Source organism: Castor canadensis, chromosome 14, assembly GCF_047511655.1.
Source record: "Castor canadensis chromosome 14, mCasCan1.hap1v2, whole genome shotgun sequence".
Classification (NCBI taxonomy): domain Eukaryota; kingdom Metazoa; phylum Chordata; class Mammalia; order Rodentia; family Castoridae; genus Castor; species Castor canadensis.
Genome location: NC_133399.1, coordinates 94,180,722 through 94,192,792, shown reverse-complemented (window position 1 = coordinate 94,192,792; position 12,071 = coordinate 94,180,722). Strand labels below are relative to the sequence as shown.

Below are 12,071 nucleotides of genomic sequence, written 5' to 3'. Positions count from 1 at the left end.
CCTTCCTATACCCTTTCCCTACTACCTCTCCCATTCCACTCATGCCAAGCCCCCCCAACCTGCTTAAGGCAGAACCTGTTCTGCCCTCTTGTTCTCTGATTTTGTAGATGAAAAAAGACAAAACATAAAAGAAAAACATGACATTTTGCTTGCTTGAGATAAAGATAGATACACAGGGAGTTTCCTTATATTGCAACTGCAGTGGGTTAATCACCTCTAATCCTCCTCACTCCACCTAGTCTCCTTCCCATGTGGCCCAAGTCAGTTTAAGACTTGCATGTTCATTCCTGTACAGACAGAACATCAACCACATTTAAGTTTTTAGCTTTCTTCCCTTGCTCCATCCTTCACATTCATGACCTCACTTTTGTGTGACCAGCATCCATAATGCTGTTGCATTTGTATTAGGTTTATATTCCACATACGAGACAGAACAGGCAGTTTTTGGCTTTCTGAGCTTGGTTAACTTCACTAAAGATAATGTTCTCCAGTTCCATCCATTTACCTGTGAATGACAAAATTTCATTCTTCTTTGTGGCTCAGTGATAGTCCATTGTATATAAACATCATATTTTCTTAATCCATTTATCAGTAGTAGGGCATCTTGGCTATTTCCATTGCTTAGCTATTGTGAATAGTTCTACAATAAACATGGGTGTGCAGGTGCATTTGTTGTAAGCTGACTCAGCATTCCTTCAGGTGTATCCCTAGGAGTGGTGCTGCTGCATTGTATGGCAGGTCTGTTTTTAGTTTTTTAAGGAGCTTCCATAGTGTTTTCCATAGTGGCTGTACTAATTTACATTCCCACCAACAGTGTATCAGGGCTCCTTTTTCCTCACAACCTCACCAACATTTGTTGTTTGTGTTTTTGATGGTAGCCATTCTAACAGGAGTGAGGTGGAGTCTTAATGTGGTTTTGATTTGTATGTAGTTTATGGTCAGTGATGGTAAGCATTTTTTCATGGATTTTTTTTAGCCATTTGGACTTCTTCCTTTGTAAAAGCTCTTTTCATTTCATTTGCTCATTTCTTCATTGGGTCATTGATTTTTTAGGGAGTTTAGTTTTTTGAGCTCCATGTATATTCTGGCTATCAGTCCCTTTTCTGAAGTATAGCTCGCAAAGATTTTCTCCTATTCGGTGAGTAGTCTGTTTAATTTGGAAAACACTTCTTTTGTTGTGCAGAAGCTTTCTAATTTCATGTAGTCTTATTTGTTGATCGTTTCCCTTAGTTGCAGGACCAATTGAGTTCTACTGAGGAAGTCATTGCCTATGCTTATTGCTTCCAGTGAATTCTTTGCTCTTTCCTGTACTGGCTTCAAGGTTTCAGGTCTTGTATAAAGGTCCTTCATCCACTTTGAATTGGTACTTGTACAGGGTGGCAAACATGGATCTAGTTTCAATTTTTTATAAGCAGATACCTAATTTTCCCAGTAACATTTGTTGAAGAGACTGTTTTTCTTCGTTGCGTTTTTTTTGGCACCTTTGTCAATCATTAGGTGGGTGTAGATGTGTGAATTCATATCTGGGTCTTCCATTCTGTTCCACTGGTTTTCATATGTTTTGGAACAGTACCACACTGTTTTTATAGCTATGGCTCTGTAGTATAGTTTGAAGTGGAGTGCTATGATACCTCTAGCATTGTTCTTTTTGCTCTGTATTGCCTTGGTTATTCTCAGTCTTCTCTGCTTTCACATGAAATTTAGGGTTGATTTTTCAATCTCTGTGATGAATGTCATTGGGTTTTTTATGGTAATTGGATTGAACACATAGATTGCTTTTGGTAGTATAGCCATTTTTACAATTCTGATTCTACCAATCCATGAGGCTGAGAGATCTTTCCATCTTCTGTAGTCTTCTTTGATCTCTTTCTTCAGTGGGTTGTAGTTCTCCTTGTAGAGGTCATTTACATCCTTTGTTAAGTTTATTCCTAGGTGTTTGATTTTTTTGAGCCTATCATAAATGGAATTATTTTCCTATGTTCTTTCTCAATTTGTTCATTGTTAATATATGAAAAGGATACTGATATTTGAATGTTGAATTTGTATCCTGCTACTTTGCTGAAGCTGCTTATGGTGTCTAGGAGGTTTCTGGTGAAGTTTTTTGGGACTTTTACATCTAAGATCATGTCATCTGTAAATAGGGATAGTTTGACTTCTTCCTTGCCAATTTGGATTCCTTTTATTTGTGCTTCCTGTCTTATTGCTCTGGTTAGGAATTCCAAGACTATGTTGAATAAGAGTGGGCACAGTGGACATCCTTGTCTCATTTCTGACCTTAGGGCAAATGGTTTCAGCTTTTTCCCACTAAGTATAATGTTGGTTATAGCTTTGTCATATATAGCTTTTATTATGTTGAGGTTCATTCTTCTATTCCTACTTTCATCATGAAAGGATGTTGAATTTTATCAAAGCCTTTTACTGCATCTATTGAGATGATAAAGTAATTTTATTGTTACTTCTGTTAATATGCTGTATTACATTTAATGATTTGTGCATGTTGAATTATTTCCTACATCCTTGGGATGAAATTGACTTGGTAGTGGTGTATGATCTTTCTGATTTGTTGTTGAATTCAGTTCACCATTATCTTATTGAGGATTTTTGCATCAATATTCATTAAGGAGATTGGCCTCTAATTCAATTTTTTTGTTGTATCCTTGTTTAGTTTTGGGATGATTGCAATATTGGCTTCACAGAATGAGTTTGGCAGTGTTCCTTCCCTTTTGATATTGTGGAAAGTTTAAGGAGTGTTGATATTAGTTCTTCTTTAGAGATCTGGTAGAATTCAATAGAGAATCTATCAGGTCCTGGACTTTACTTTTTTGGGAGACTCTTTATTGCTGCTTCAATTTCATTGTGTGTTATAGATTTGTTTAGGTGATTAATATTCTCTTGGCTCAATTTTTGGATAGTCACATATAAATTTAGAAATTTGTCAATTTATTCTAGATTTTCCAATTTATTTGAATATAGGTTGTCAAAGTAGTCACTGATGATTCCCTGGATTTCCTAGATATTGGTTGTTATTGCTCTTTTTTCATTTATGATTTTATTAATTTCTGTCTTTCCCCCCTCATTTTAGTCAGATTTGCCAGGGGCTTGTCAATCTTGTTTATTGTTTTCAAAGAATCACTTTTTTGTTTTGTTGATTCTTTGTATGGTTGTTTTGGTCTCTATTTCATTGATTTAGGCCCTTATTTTTATTATTTCTCCCATTCTGTTTATTTTGGGCTTAGTGTGTTCTTGATTTTCTAGGTGTTTGAGATGTAGCATTACATCATTTATTTGAGATTTTTCTGTATTTTTTATATATTCGCTCATGGCTATAAACTTTCTCCTTAGGACTGCCTTTGCTGTGTCCCACAGGTACAAATAGGTTGTGCTTTCATTTTCATTAAATTCCAGGAACTTTTTGATTTCCTCCCCTATTCCTTCTATGACCCACTGATTGCTGGGCAACATGTTGTTCAGCCTCCAATTGTTTGTGTATTTCCTGCTGCTTCTTTTGTTACTGAGTTCTACTTTTACTGTGTTGTGGTCAGACAGTAGATAGGGGGGTTCAATTTTCTTATATTTGTTGAGACTTGCTTTGTGCCGTAGGATATGGTCTGTTTTGGATAGAGTTTCATGCTTTCCTGAGAAGAATGTATATTGTGCTGTTTGCAGGACAGAATACTCTGTAGACATCTGTCAGGCCCATTAGATCTATGATGTCTTTGAATTCTAGAATTTCTCTTTTGATTTTTTTGTCTAGATGACCCATCTATTGGTGATAGAGGAGTATTAAAGTCTCCCACTATATCTGTGTTGGGGTCTATCTGTGATTTTTAAGTCCTTTCACATATGTTTAATAAAGTTGGGTACACTGTCATTGGGCACATATAAGTTGATAATTGTTTTTTCTCTTGATATATTGCTTCTTTTATTAGTATGAAGTGTCCTCCTTATCTATTCTAACTAATTTAGGTTTGAAGACCACTTTATCTGATACAAGTATTGTTACTCCTGTCTGTTTTGGGGGACCATTACCTTGGCAAATCTTCTTCTACCCTTTTACCTAAGACACTATTTGTTTCTGCCAATAAGATATGTTTTTTGTAAACAACAGATTGTCGGGTCTTCCCTTTTGTGTCTGTGTGTATGTGGAACTGTTGTTTGAACTCAGGGCCTTCACATCAAGCCACTCCACCAACCCTTTTTTTTGTGATGGATGTTTTCAAGATAGGGTCTCACAGAACTTTTTCTTGGGATGGCTTTGAACTGCAATCCTCCTGATCTCTGCCTCCTGAGTATCTAGGATTACAGGCATGAACCACCAGCACTCAACAAAATATTTTCTTTATCCAGCCATCTGTTGATATGTACTTAGGCTGATTCCATAACTTGGTTTTATTTTTAATTTTATTTATTATTTTTTTGGTGGTACTGGGGTTTGAACTTGGGATCTCACATTTGCTAGGTAGGCACCCTACCACTTGAGCCACACTGCCAGCCCCAGGTCTTCCTTTTTAACCAAATTTGCCAAACAGTGTCTTTTAATGGAGGAATTGAGTCCATTCAGTGTTAGTATTGAGAGGTATGTAGTGATTTCTGCCATTTAGTTGTTTTTGTTGTTTAAGAGTTTGAGTGTGTGCAGCCGATTCTATGCTATTCTCTCAGTACTTGTCTGTTGTTCTCTTGAGGTTTAATACTTCCCATCCTTTCATGGCTGTGTTTGTTTTTATCTTTTGTGTATAGAAGCTATATCCTAAGGAAAAAAAAAGAATATTATAAAAAGAAAATTCAATAAAAAATACTAGAACTCAATTTTGGAGTTTAAGTGCAGATAATTTATAATAAAAAATTTGTGATCTAATCTGAGAGTGAGAATAGATAATAGGGACAATAAAGATCAAAGGAAGAAAAAACAAAAAAGTAGAAAAAAAACAAAAATAGAAGGAATAAAAAGATGAAGAAATATAGAATTAAAGACATTTAAAAATTATCAAAAGATCTCATATTCATGCAATTAGAATAACACCAGTAATGAAAGATAAAGTGGGTAACAAATATTATTTGAAGTACAGTTGATCAACTTTACAAACCAATGAAAGACAACAGTCCAGAGATTCAAAATTATGAACAAACTAAAAAGATACATGTAAAGAAAACCACATCCAAAAAATATTATATGAAGATTACTGAAAACAAAAGACAAAAGAAATCTTTAAAGTAGTCAGAAGGAAATGTCATATCTTTCAAAGTAGCAACAATAACATGATAACGGACATCTGATCAATAATTATGGAAGTCAGAAGACAAACCAAATAGGATATTATTAAAATGCTGAGTGAAACTAGATTTTATTTTTTACCCAGTAGAAGTAATCTGCAGAGATGGAGGTGATTGTTTTCATGTAATCAAAAGTTAATATAATTTTGGCTGACTACTGTGTTTCACACATATAATCCCAGTATTCTGGAAGCAGAGGAAGATTGACTATCTGTTCAAGGCCAGTCTGAGCTGCAAAGTGAGACCCTACTTCCAAAAAAAAAAAAAAAATTAACTAACTAAATAACTAAATAAACAAGGAAACAAACAAATAAATAATAGATTTTTATGGGAAGCAGATTCAGATGCAGACAATAATATAAGGAGTTTCTCACCAGATGGAAATGTGTTAGTATGAACACAGGAAAAATTCTAGGAGTAAAAGCCCAAATTAATATTTTTAGAAAGATAACTATGTCAGAGAACTTACAAATAATGTCTGAGATAAAAAGAGGACTACTACTTTAAATTATGCAGGTGTTTAACAGATAAATATTGTGAATAATTTATCATACAATTTTAACAATATATAAAATGGGTGAATTTCAAGTGAAAGATCATTTACTAAAATTGTGGGAGAGTTTCACAATATTTGTAAATTTGCCCACAAGTTCACAAACCCTCCAGAGTTAAATGAACTATGTGCATGCTGAATTATTTACAGAAGACATAGCCTCTGGCTTAAAGAATATCTTTCATAGATGTTAAAAGGGAAAGATGTAAGCTCATTTTGAGATGCTAACATTTTCTTGTAATATCAAACCCTTACAATAAATTTTTCAGAAAATAAAATTATGGAGCAAATTCACTGATAAATCTAATCACATAAATCCAAACACAAATGCAAAACTCTTATGATATATGAAGCAGTTAGTATACAGAATAAAATTGACTTTAGTACAACAAGATTAAGATTGAACATTTGAAAATCAACTAATATTATTCACAAACTAACACAGTAAACAAAGCATGGTTAAATCAGAACAAATGCTGAAAGCATTTGTAATATATCAATATCGATTCTCAATGAAATATCTTAGGAAACGACAAGTATGTGTTAGGTAGCCATCTGTTACTATATCAAATACTCTTGATAATCAACGTATAGGGATGGAGTTTATTGATATGCTCACAGTTATGAGTGTTTCAGTCCATGATCTGTTGGCACTGGTGGTCTGGGCCCATGGCAGTAGATCATGGCAGCAATGGTAAAGCAAACTTGCTCACTTTGTGCCTGAAAGCAAAAATGAGAGAAAGAGGAAGAGACTGTGGTCTCAGTACCCCTTAAAAGGCACACACCACTGACCTAAAACTTTTCACGAGGCCCCACTTCCTAAAGGTTCCACAACCTATCAATAGTTCCATTCAGAGGAATAAGCCTTTGGGGATAGCCCAGATCCAAGCTACATCAAAGTACAGTCAAATTTCCTTAATTTGTATTAAAGTATCTACAAAAACATGCAGTAAACTTAATAACTAATTGTGAAACAAGGAACGTTTTTCTCATAATTTGTGAACGAAGTCAAGACTATCTACTTTCACTGCTGCTGTTAAACATAATGCTGAAATACCTCACTGAGGAGATAACGTGGTGTATGTGTGCGTGTGTGTGTGTTTGTGTACTTAATGTATATCCATGTGTCTTTAACTCAATTATATAAAATTGAAAGATGATATCATTATTTTCATGGGAACTAATATTTGATCTATGTTAATATAAGGATTAAATAACTGAGACTGTTAGATTCATTATAAGTATAAAAAATCAATTTTCTCAGCACCATTTATTAATGAGAATATCCTTTCTTTTTTATACTTTTGCTGCAAATCAGTTTTTTATAAGTACTTGCATTTGTTTATGGGTTTTCAATTCTGTTACATTGGTCTACGTGCCACTTTTGTGAAGTAAGGTATGATGTCTCCAGTTTTTTTGTTTTTGTTGAGATGTGTGCTCAGGTTGGCTTTGGCTATTTGAAATTTTTTTTAGTTCCATACAAATTTTTCTATTTTCATTTTGTTATATAGTTACTCATATACTTTACATGCAATGTAACAATCCTACTCCTAGGCATTTCCCCAAGAAAGATATAAATAATGAGCAAACACTGGAAACTCCCTCATATCTTCAACAAGAGAAAGCTACTACTACTACTACTACTACTTAAAAGAAATGAACTGCTGGTCAAGTCACAACACAAATGAAACTCAAGACCATTAAGCTGCTAGGTGCCAGTGGCTCACGCTTGTGATCCTAGCTACTTAGGAGGCAGAGAACAGGAGGCTCATGTTTTGAAGCCAGCCAGGGCAAATGGCTCGTGAGACCCTATCTTGAAAAAACCCATCACAAAAGAGGCTGGTGGAATGGCTCAAAGTGTAAGCGCTGAGTTCAAACCCTAGTATTGCAAAAAAAAAAAAAAAAAGACCATTAAGAGAGACCATTAAAGTGACAGAGGTCAACAGGAGAAGGGACTCAGGAACCAGTTAGAGATGAATCAACCTGGGTTGTAACACATTTGTACATGAAAGCAATGCTAGGGATTTCTCTGTATAGCTGTCCTTATCTCAACTAGCAAAAAATGCTATGTCTTTCTTATTATTGCTTACTTCTACTCTTCAACGGAACTGGAGAAAAGCACAAAACAGGTTCTGCCTGGAAGGGAGGCAGGAGGGAGAGAGAAGGTGGGGGCAGGGGCAGGAGGGAGAAATGACCCAAAAATGTATGCACATGAGAATAAATGAATAATAATGATAATGAAAAAGAGAGACCATTAAGCCATCTACAAAAGAAAATATACAGTATGATTCTAGAAGAAACTGAAAAAGACAAAGCAAGCTTTAGTGACAGAAAGCAGACTACTTAGTAATTGGGAAAAGATGAATGCATGAATGGCTGGGTAGAACCATAAAGGAAGTCTATGGCTAACAGAAATAATATGTTTTGATTTTCTCAGGTTTACACACCTGACTAAGTTTGATTTTTAGTGTATTTAAATATATTTATTTTATGGTTAATTGATTTTGATTGTTTACTTGATTGGAACAAGAGATCCCTAGATAAGAACACACTTCTGGATGTGTCTGTGAGGGCATTTACAGAGACAGTTGGTATTCAAGACATCAACTGAAAAGGAAACACCCACCCTGAATGTGGGCAACACTGTTCAAAAATGGGGTGGGAGTGTGTACAGAATAAAAGTGGACAAAATGAAGAAGCCTACTACCATGTGAAAACTTGATTGTTGCTGAGCGATTGTGTCTATGTCTGCTGCCATTGCCCTTGGACATCAGACTCCAGCTTCTATTGCCTCTCAACTCTGACTCGCACCAGGACTCCTTAGGGAGCGTCTAGAACATCAGTCAAGGGCAGGGACTGCTGCATTGCTTTCTGTTGTTCTGAGCTTCCTGGACTAAGCAATTCTGAGTTTCTTTGGCTCTCTTGCTGCAGAGGGCTATTGTTGACTAGCCAGCTTCTAGTCATGTAAGCCAATTGAATAAATCCCCCATATATATTATACATAACATTCTACATATGAAATATTATGTATATTATATTGGTTTTAAAATACCCTGATATATTTGTACAAAATTATACCTATGTATAAATGTGTGAATAAATAATTAAGTATAATAGCTATAAAAATAAGGCTTACATAGAAGTCAATAAAAAGCAAAGCTTCATTTTCAACTTATTTAAAATCTTTCTGCTTTGCTACAAAGTCAGTTTACTTAACATACTTCTATTTTATCTTTTAATCCCCAGTTGCTCTGCATGCAAAAAAAAATAGGTACAAGGCTAAGATTTTTATCAGTTTAAGCCAATAAAGGCAGAATATCAACTGGGAGCAAACATGTAGTTGTACTAAATATTATTACAGATAGCAACCTGAAGGGAAGGCATGATGTGTCACTCAGATAGCAGCCATCTGGGTAGTTTGTTTTTTGAGCCTTTCAGTTACAAAGAAATGTTGATTTCCCAAGGAGACCTATAAATCAAGATAGATTGACAGCTTTCTTTTTTTAAAGTGGCAAATGTTCAAAGGTGCTCCTATGAGAGCACAGTAAACAAGCAACATCATCAAACCATGATTCAATTTGACTTTGTCCTGTTATGAAGAAAAAAATGAGTAAAGCAAACATAATTCCAACTTGCTCACTAAAATACCTTTAAATAAAATGCTATCATATACTAAACAATTTGAAATCAACTCATCCAATAATATATGCTTAATGTCAATCAATAAGAAAATGTCAACAAAATATTATTCTCTTGAGCGTCAAATTTCTGCTCAAGTAGTATCAAATATTCCTTGACATTGGATTTTTATTTTAAAGTTTTCAGATTAATTTCAACAATTGGCTTCACTTGACAATGAGAAATCAAACTGGTTTCAATAAATGAAGTCTCACTGATGAAGTAGGTGGTACATACACACCATGCATATTAACATGCATTTTTAGATCTTGTAGTGTATGTACCCCACACAGGTGAAGCTTGAGGTGAAAAAAATATTCTATGCAGGTAAAACAATGAGAATAGGTATAATTTTAAGTGGCAGCAAGTTGGAAAGCCAAAGTGTATTTCATAGGTTTTCTGTCTTAAATGACTTATTCTCTTGCTTTTTCTCAAGTGAACTATGTCACTACAAAGCCAGAAGAGGGGGGGAAATTGAAGCATATAAAAATAGACAATTTTTATTCAATCAGAGAAATTAAAAATGTGTTATATTCAGTTAGTGGAAATTGAAGAAAATGTAGTTCTTCTATTGAATAGAAAACACCATTCTGGCATTTGTTTATCACCCCTAAAGAGTTCTACTGTAACTCCAATAGTAATAATGATTATAAGCATTTTCTGGGACATGTTTCTGGAGAAGATCAGACTTATATCAGTCTAACCTTAATTTACCCTGAAGTAAAAGCACAGCTTCTAAGCACCACGGAATAGTCCAAGTAATTGAGGTCAGTCACTAATATTTCTATTGGATGCAGCTGAAGACACAATAATGCTGTACAGGGTAAGCTGTTTGAAGGAACAGACCAGAGAGTTATAATGTCCAAACTGGTAAGTGTGACAAGACTGTCTTCAGCTACATATCCCAAGAGTAAAAGCTAACCAGCCCATGTGGAAATGTTTCCAAGCCTCTTCTACCTGGGAACACATGCTAGTCTCAGAGGGACGAGCAGCCATTCTGTGGTACTTATTTGCTGCAGTCCATTGATGATAATTAATTAATTACTTTGCTAGCAATGGTGTCTCCGCATTTATAGGGCCTGAAGGACATTGCGTATGGGGGCCATTTTTAGAAAACAATATTAGTAATATGAAATAAGATATAATGGAGTAATGTAATTAAATCTGAATCGTAAGCTTCATTAACATCTAATAAATCTTTTTTGATAGCTAAGTGCTGGTTCCACAAACATGCAGAATTTTCAGAGGGCTAATTTGTACAAGGAACGTAACATTGTACTGGGAAATACTAAAGTAGGTCTCTGCTTCCCCGCAGCCATATCTAGCACTTCACGTGAAGTCTGTGTGATGACAGAACAGTGGAAATGTTGCGGACTCGAACAATCACTTCAAGGATTCCAGGGAAGACTGCCAAATCTTCCAGAAGTTTTTGGTGAATGCAACTAAAACATGCCCCTTCTCTGACCTACATCCTGTGTGTTTCCTGAATTCTTTTCCTCACTGCAAGTGTCTGTTTATTTTGGAAATATCCATTCCCTCTGGTCCATATCTATCAAGACCAACTCACTGAATGCAGAGGAATCAATCATCCAGTCATCCACATACTCTGATACTCCCCAAGTCCTGTGGCAGTTGGCACATGCGCGTATACACCTTCACTAAAGAAAGAAAAACACGGGCAGGGAAATCCAATATGGTACTATGCAGGATGAAGGAAGTATATGTGATCCTACTCCATTAACCCTTATTAACCAGCTTGGATATGAATGCTCACCGGTTTCAATCCACCTATCTCTGAAAGAGACAAACATTGAAGCACTTCACACTCCAGACCTGCTGGAGCAGTGTTATTGAGGAAAGTCATGGGGTTAATAAGAATATTGCCTGATGTTCAGGTCGCATGTTTCCCACTGTATTCTAGGACAGTGGAGATGTCCAATCTAGACATGGGTTTTTTGGGGTTTTTTTGCAGGACTTTTTGACTACATAAGTAGAAATGCACTGGTCCACTTTCTTATGAGATCAAAGTCCAGGATATAAGAGTAATATGATATCACAGCTTGTGTTCACCATTAAAGGGAGTTCTGCCCCCACCGTGCAAGGGCTCCAGCCTTGCATTTGCAGCCGCAGTGATTGGAAGCTACTGTCAGGATTTTCTGCTTCAGCCTTCATGGTAATGGGAGGAAAAAACCTTTTCTCTAGCAGGAGCAGAGGTAAATTTTAAGCTTTTTTTTTTTTTTTGTTTACTTTTGACTGCTTTAAGCACTCTTCCATAAATGGATTATGGGAGAATTGCAGGAGGTGATCAATCTGCGGGAGATCAATCTTAGACATGCTAACACTTACCTTACCCTCCTACAGTCAGTAAATATGACAGTATCACCCATTCTCTCAATAATTTAAATGAATATTTTGAAAGTCAGGTTCACATTTAAGTAATAAATGGCATGATCATAGTTTAGGTTATATCTTAAATATTCTATGTCAAATAAATGTGCTAAATAAATCCATTTCATGTAACTAATGTACTAGTCATACTTGGTAGGTATTAACCTTAAAGTTGCAGTTT

At 35.4% G+C, this 12,071-nt stretch overlaps 1 long non-coding RNA gene across 1 annotated transcript in view; it reads left to right on the top strand.

Moving 5' to 3' along the window:
* The window catches only part of LOC141416918 (uncharacterized), a 152,440-nt gene extending 140,903 nt beyond the window's left edge, over positions 1 to 11,537 (top strand). Inside the window, exon 8 of the long non-coding RNA XR_012441546.1 lies at positions 10,818 to 11,537. This is a non-coding gene — a long non-coding RNA (uncharacterized lncRNA). The remainder of the gene's footprint in view (positions 1 to 10,817) is intronic.
* Positions 11,538 to 12,071: the final 534 nt, after the last annotated feature.